Genomic DNA, 8310 nt, shown 5'->3' with positions numbered 1-8310 from the left:
ATATAAAATGTCTCTGCTTAGTGTCACTACATTGATTGTCCTATAAGACTATCATATTCATAATGTCAGCAAACTGCATTAATGATTACCAATTAAAGATCTATACTTTAATCAATTATGGGCATTTTAAATATATTAACTATGATTTTAATTCTCTTGTATATAACAATCTTATATGCTAAAATCATAGTTACAACAATATATTATGGATTTTATATAGATATTTATTTTTATATAAGTAAGCATAAAATAATCAAATAATAAAATAAATACTTCTTTTATTTCATTCAGCATAATATCTGGTAGGCTAACATAGGGAGAGATTTGAGGGAAGAAGAATTGGCGTATAAAAATAGTTTTAATTTTTGAGGATTGATCCTATTTTTTTTTTAGTGAGACAAGACTCTAATATTTTTATAATTGTATATACCTTTAAGGGTTGCAAAAAATTGAGGTGGGGCAACTGCCCCACCATAGCTATACGTGGCTCCACCCCTACTTGCGTGTGTAATGTAATACATGAACACATGCGGAAAACATACCCTCTTTAATAAAAAAAATAATTTAATTCTTTATATCATATATTAAACTGATAAGAATAAATATTACACTTAATCTTAACCAAAAGCGCATCCAAAAATTAGGTAATGGTAGGGTGCACCATACCGATGCAATAGTGCAATGATAGAGTGACGCTTAAGAATACTAGCAGCAAGCTACTATAACGGACCCCCTATAAAAATGAATTTAATAACATACTTGATCTTAGTCAAAAAGGTGAGAACAGTATGGTTTTTAACATCGCCAACTCAAGGTATTTATAAAAGATTCTCTGCTTGCAGTGTTATCAATTCTAAGATGTGGGACTAAAAAGAACTTTAGATTTCTAATTGATTAATGAGAAAAATTCTCAATAATATACCACAGCAGAATTTCGAACTTTAGGTCACTGATTGATGCATTGTGAAAATTACTAATAAACCTTAAAATTATTTTCGATATAAATAATAAAAAGGATATTAATGTACTTTCATTTTGGATTTCACCAAAGTTAGTAAAGGGGGAGATTCTTACTAAAATAGTAAAAAGTAAGATATATAAGACATGAAATTGACATGACTAAACGGTATAATTTTTCAATATAAAGCTATGTCGTTCAACATATGGTATTTTGACAAGATCTATCAAACTTGACAACATATGGTATTTTTGATTACGTATTATGGTCTAATTATATATATATATATATATATGGTAAATCGAAAAGCGCTCATGACAGGTGGCTCAGAAATCCAGCATCCCTTGGGTCAAGGTTGACCAGGTTGACCAAGCTTGAGTTGGCTAAAGTTTGAGTCTTGCTGTTTGGGTTTCGATATTTGACAATACATGGAGACTGACAGTATGTGGAGCTTGCAGATGCAATCATCCGATTGGGGAGATTGCTGGAGCAATTCCCTTCTGGTTAAGGTTTGACCAGATTGATGTGAAGAAGAGTCAAGTAGGTCAAGGTTGACTGGATACTTGACTGGGAAGTCCTGGTGAGTGAAGTCAGACAGTTGGGAAGTCTTGGTGAGTGAAGCCAGACAGTTGGGAAGTCCTGGTGAGTAAAGCTAGGCAGTTAGGAAGTCCTGGTGAGTGAAGCCAGGCAGTTGGGAAATCCTAATGAGTGAAGTCAGGTGAAAGACCTAGTGAGTGAAGCTAGGCAGAAGGGAAATCCTGGTGAGTGAAGTCAGGTGAAAGACCTGGTGAGTGAATCCAGGAAGATGGGAAGTCCTGGTGAGTGAAGCCAGGCAGTTGGGAAGTCCCAGTGAGTGAAGCCAGGTAGAAGTTAAAGTCCTGGTTGGTGAAGCCAGGCACGGGAAAATCCAGGTGGGTTAAGGCTGATCGATTGGGAGACTGGAAATCGCGCGAGGAGTGCTGAATCAATCGAGCAATCAATTCAGGGCGTTTCTAGAGAGCACAAAGGCACTCTGGATCAATCGACCGATCGATCCAAAGCCTCCCCAATCGATTGAGAGTCATTCAATCGATTAGGGTCCGACCGTTGCGTAGGTTATAGCCGTTGGCGAGCGATTTCTGCGTAGACTTCTTCGGCTTTCTTCTCCAGGTGACCACAGCGATCCTTCCAGCGATTTCTCTCTCATAGCCAGATCTTGAAGGCTCTTGGGGACAAGTGTAGCTACACTTCTAAGGTTCAAGAGGCAACAACGAGCAACAAGTAAGCAAAAAGAAGAAGTTTTATTTGCATATTTTGTATTTTCTTCTTGTGTGAGTTGTATTTGTTGTGTGGGTTTGTATAAGACTTCTCCGCCTTCAGTAGTTACCGTAAAGGAGTATTTTTACTAGTGGAGTGTGTGTCGTGTGTGGATCCTTGGATTAGTCACCTCTTCTTGAGGTGGATACCAAGTAAATCCTTGTGTTAGTGTTGTATTTTTGTTTCTTGTTCATTCCACTGCATATCATCACCAAGAAGCAAGCAACGACGAGTGCGATGAGCTATTCACCCCCCCTCTAGCTACAAATCGACCCTAACAAGTGGTATCAGAGTGAGATCGCTCTTCACCGGAATCATCGCCGGAAGGGGCAACAAGGCTAGAGGGTGAAGAAGTTGGAGCAAATTTCATCAAGCCAAAGGTTTTATCAAGAGCTCAACTTCAAGATGGAATTTCGAGATGGATTCGGATTCGACACAAGGGTGCCTCCACCATATGTATCCACGAGCTTCGATTCTTGGAAATCAAGGATCGAAAATTTTCTTATGATGGAGATAGAGCAATGGTTTTCTCTAATGGAAGGATTCGAAGCTCCAAAGAATTCAAAAGGCAAGATCCTCAAGAAGAGAAAATGGAGTTAAGAGCAAATCCGAAGGTGCGAAGTGAATGACAAAGTGACCAAGCTATTGGTCAATTTATTGCCAAGTAACATTTTGGTTCAAGTTGGAGAATTCAAGGATGCCAAGGAGTTTTGGAGTAAATTGACAATGATTCATGAGATCCCCCCACTGTACCAAATCAAGAAGAATCCAAAGAGGGTGACTCGGTGGATCAAGACCAAGAGGAGGAGGATTCTGAGGTTGAGAGGTGCTCAACACTGGAGGAAGAAGAAGAAAGTCCATCCTCAATAGAGCACGAAGATAAAGGCAAAGGAGTGTACTCCTTATTTCATGTGCATGAGGATTCGGAAGTTGAGAGATGCTCAACATCCGAGGATGAAGAGGAAGAAGCCTCCACCTCTAGGATTGAGAGGGAGCGTGGACCATCATTGTCGGATCAAGAAGAAGCCTCTACATCCGGATCAAAAGGAGAAGACGCCATCCTTATATGTGAAGGTAAAAATATTTCAATTAACAATAAAAATCATATTATATGTTTTGAGTGTAGGGAACATGGGCATTATAAGAGCAAGTGCCCTAAATTGGCCAAGAAGAAAGGTCAAGTAACACCAAAGGGCAAGGAGAAGCCCAAGGAGACCACCCCCACAATGAAGAAGAGCAAGGAGCACATTGTGTGCTTCTTGTGTAACCAAAAAGGACATTATCGGAGCCAATGTCCAAAGGGGAAGAAAGCGGTCAAAGTCAAAGGAGGAAGCACAAGTCAAGGGGGAGCTTCTAAGGTAAAACCCAAGGTATCATTTATTGAACCTATTTCGTTGACTAATGGTAAAAAGCATGCTAGTTCTAAGTTATATCATTTTAATGCTATTTACCATGAAAATAGGAAGCATGATAGCATTAAGAAAAAACATGTAGCTCTTCATGCTAAAACCACTCAACCTAGGGTTAGGAAGGTAGATAAAAGTTTAGGAAATACTCTAAGGATTCTAGGTATTTGCCTAAGAAAAAGGAAAATCAAGGTGTTAGTGAAAAATCTAAGGTTGAGGTCTTATGGAGAGAAAATCAAGTCTTGAGGTCAAGACTTGATAAATTGGAAAGGACCCTTAGAAGAATCACAAATGAAACACAAGGGTTCAAGAATCAAAACCTAGGGCTAGGAACTCAAAAGTCATCCAATGGTCATAGGGGTTTGAGATACAAACCGAAAACCAAGAAGGATGTAATTTCTTATCATAGGGGTTCCATATAGCTATGGAACAAACTCTAATTCTAGGGGTCAAGTCAAGGATACAAGGGAAGCTATCCCTAGGAGTATCTATGCAACAACAAATGTGACTAAGACTTCTAAGAAGTCTAAGAAAGTCACTAAGAAGGTCACAAGGGAAGCAATCCCTAGAGTTGATCTAGAAAAGGTGACCAAGGCTTCTAAGAAGCCTAACAAGGTCATTAGAAAGGTATCTAGGGAAGTTATCCCTAGTGAGTACCTAGTGCATCCAAGGAGTGCCAATAGGTTTTGGGTTCCTAGGAGCATTTTCTCTACCCCTTAGATGGGTTAGAGAGTGTCAACTCAAATTGGAAAGATAGTTAACCCAACCTTGATGAAGTTGACACTCGGAGAGCATTTTTAAAGTTATTATTAACCTTTAAAAATGAAGAGGTTTTTTAAATTTACTCTTTGAAAGAGCAAATGTGCCAATACTTGAGAAAATTGATTTTAAATTAAATTGGCAAAATTGAGAAAATCATAAGAACTACCAAGTTGGGATTTTGGTATGTTCTTAGGGAATTAAAGGCAAATCCGGGCCTTAATTTAAATTATTTACTCTTTGGACAAGTAAAATGTGCCAAAAATTTGAGGAGTTATGCTTAATTTTTAAATTGGCACAATTTAATCATGGGTTAAAGAAATGTCAAGTTGGGTTTTGGCATTTTCTTGAGAAAGTGAGGGCAAGCTAGGAGTTAATTTTTAAATTAGCTAAGTTTTAAAGATACTTAGATAACTAATCTAGGTACTTCTTTTAAGCTAAATTAACATGCCTTGTTTGTCCATCATATGTCATGACATCATTTTTACATTCATACTTTATTATGAAAAATATAAAAATATCATATCATATCATACATACATCATGTAGTTATAGGAAATTTTCTTTTGAAAATTATTTATTTAGATGTATGTCATAACGCATCATGCATTATTTTTAATTTCTTACAATTAAGGACAATGACATTTACTAACAAGTAATATCCTAAGTGGATGTTCATAATTTCAAATGCCTAGATAGATATGCATGATCCTTAGCTAAGGGTAAAAAACAAATTGTACATCTCACTAAAGAACTATAAGGTAACTTGTATGTGGTTTAGTACACATTAGATACAAGTGAGATGTTAGGATGATGAACGAAACTCAAGATGTTAATTTAGTACATTCATTTGAGTTTTAGGTTCATCAAAACACATAGTTATGTGTTTTTCAATCATTGGGAAAGCTAATGTACAAGTCATATGCATTGAGCCCAAAGAATATGGTTGGATATTAGTTTTGAAAATATTTTTAAATAGTTTTTGGAAAACCTTGATGAAGGCTGTCTTTTGATAGTAATCATTATTGAATAGTTAGGCACAAACTTGGAAGAAAACACTAAAATTTTTACAAGTTCTCAAGTTTGTGTCAACCTTTGAAAATAGGAAGTATTTTCATAGAAAACTATTTTTCCATGATAGTGTACACCCTAAATAATATCTACAATAATTTTCATAATTTTTTAAATTTTGTAGAATTTTTGGGGAGTTTCTAAAGCTCACTGAAATTGAATTTCAGGTTTTCAGTGCTCCAATCGATCACCCGATCGATTGGAGTGCCTCAATCGATCGAGTAATCAATTGAGAGGGGTTTTCTCGCGAGCAGAAGCTCACTGGATCGATTCATCAATCGATTCAAGGTTCCTGAATCGATCCATAGATCGATTGAATTTTGTTCAATCGATTGGGACCCAACCCCAATCGATTGGGAATGCTGATTTTGACCGAGAAAGCTCATTTTCGGCATTTTAAACCATTTTTAGTCTAGGTAACGATTCCTAACCCCCTCAAAACACATTTTTATACATTTATGGGTAGTTTTCATAATGAAAACAAGGATAGATTGGTTGAGGGAGACTAAGTAGTAGTTTAGGTTGAGGGTGGCTTCAATTTTGAATTTTTAAAACTCAAACCTCAAATTTTGGGTTTCCTAAAGATTTAGGGATTCCAAGTCATTGTTGGTGCAATAACAGAAGTTATGGACATGTCTTTAGGGGGAGTTACTCTTTGAGGACATGAAAACTTATGTTTCATACACCTTGGAAGGTGGTCAACGTTGTTGGCGCAGTGGGGCTAGCAAGAGGGGAGGGGTGAATTGCCTACAAGTCAAAAAATACCCTCCTCAAAACTTTTCAACTCAAAAGATAGCAACAATAATAATATGACAATAACATAAATAAGAACAAGACAAGAAGACTCAACAGTTGACTTGGTTACAACCAAAATGTTTGTTAATCCAAGGTGGTTGGAAAGTTCACTAAGAAAGTCTCCTTCTCTGAAGGCGGAGAAGCCTTTTACACACTCATAGCTCAGACAGTTGCTTAGAAGTTGAATACAGAGTTGATTCGAGAGATGATTCAAGCTTCTAGACCAAGGCTATATTTATAACCTTGGTCGGGGCGCCCCGAAGGGTTCCGGGTGCCCTGGAGGGGATAAAATTTTATCCTCTGCGCACGGATCGTGGTTTGACCGCGATCCTGATAAGATAGCATTCCGGGCACCCGGACTATAAAGTCAACCAAGTTGACTTTTCGGTCCGGGCCCTCTGTTCCGTTTCAGCTCGCCTCGGTCCGGGTCTCTTCCGCTCCGGCTCCGCTTGCTTGGGTGATCTTGGCCATCTGGAATAGGGCTTACCCAAACCCAACTTTCAGCCTTCTCCTTGAGCAGGCTTCCATCCTTGCTTCTCGTCCCTCAAACGTCGCACACATTCTTCTCGACCACCGATGTATTCTTCCGTAGCTCTTTCGTCCTTCGGACGCACCGAGCCTGTCGGCTCCCTTCTCATGTCGTCCTTCTCGCTAGCTGCGTCTTCCTCTCGACTTCCTGTGCTCCTAAGCTCCTGCACACTTAGACACAGGGATCAAATAACAAACATAACCTAACCTAACATGGTTGATCACATCAAAATAATCACGGGGTCCAAAAATATCCCCTTTTTTGATGTGCATCAACCCAAGTTCAAGTTAGGGTAAACAGACTAGTAATAATTTAAAAAAATTATTAAACTAACATTTAAGCATAAAGATTGAAAAAAAATTTTGCAACACTAAGTAAAAAAAATTAAATTTTACTTTAATTTACTCCCCCTAAAAAAAATAATTCCCCCTAAACTTGTACCTATATCTCCCCCTTTAATCACAGCAAAAAGAATGGGGTAATTCAATTGAAAAATTTTCTAAATAAATATTTTCTAGGGAAAAAGTCAATTTAAAAGAAAACACTTGCAAAATGACTTAAAAAATTAGTTCAGTTTTTGCATACATAAATATTTTGGAAAAACTTTAAGTTAAAAAAAAAATTTACTTTAGAAGACTTTTTAACTTAGGCAAAAATAGTTTTAAAGATTTTCCAAGTAAAAATTTCAAGTTAAAAGAAATGTTTTTTTTAAAAAAAAATTTACGCAAGAGAATTTTTTAAGTATAAATTTAAAATCAATTTCTAATTTTAGAAAAGATTTTAACTTAGATAAAAAATGTTATTTGAGAATTTTTCTAAGTCAAAATTTTATGAAAGAAATTTTTTCTAAGTAAAAAAATATTTTTGAAGATTTTTTTACAAAAAATGTTTGAAGAAATTTTTAAAGTATTTTTTAATTCTAATTTTAATACTTTCCAGAAAGTTAATTAAATATTTTATTTTAATATTTTGGCTTCCAGGTCATGCGAGACGCTAGGCCTTCTTAGTTATTGGAGCAACAACCACTTCCTTAGACAAAGTCTCATAAAGAAACTCATTGTTTAATTTTTTCGCTGTAAGCTCTAACTTAAAAAAATTTTAAACTAGCAAAGATTTTGGAACCTAGTATAGGTTCCTTCCTACTAGATTTTTTAAGAACTTAAGGAGGTACGTAACTTTTGGAAATTTTTCTAAGTTGACCCTGGTGTGTTTTCTAATATACCAATTCAATTTTCCATAAATTCTCATTTTTGATTTTGGAAATTTATTTGGGCATGCATGATCACTTTTCAATTCTTCAATTTCAATCTTCAATTTTTCATATTCTAATTTCAAATTATCATACATTTCTAGAGGACATGCTTTGGCTAAGTTTAATTTTAATTCAGCATTTTCTTTTTCTAATTTTACTAGATCTTTCGTAAGCACTTTGATAAATTGAAAATACTGAGTAGGGGCTAGAGCACGTACCTTATTAACCTCACTTGGTGATGCTC

The 8310-nt window shown here is 36.3% G+C and overlaps 2 pseudogenes; both read right to left on the bottom strand.

Annotated features, from left to right (window-relative positions):
- Nucleotides 1-434: 434 nt before the first annotated feature.
- Nucleotides 435-644, bottom strand: LOC121999050 (annotated as a pseudogene).
- A 6-nt stretch (nt 645-650) lies between these two features.
- On the bottom strand, nt 651-790 carry LOC121999047 (annotated as a pseudogene).
- Nucleotides 791-8310: the final 7520 nt, after the last annotated feature.

This window comes from Zingiber officinale, chromosome 6A, assembly GCF_018446385.1.
Source record: "Zingiber officinale cultivar Zhangliang chromosome 6A, Zo_v1.1, whole genome shotgun sequence".
Lineage (NCBI taxonomy): Eukaryota > Viridiplantae > Streptophyta > Magnoliopsida > Zingiberales > Zingiberaceae > Zingiber > Zingiber officinale.
The sequence above is the reverse complement of the archived record's forward strand: the minus strand, read 5'-3'. Positions and strand labels throughout refer to the sequence as shown.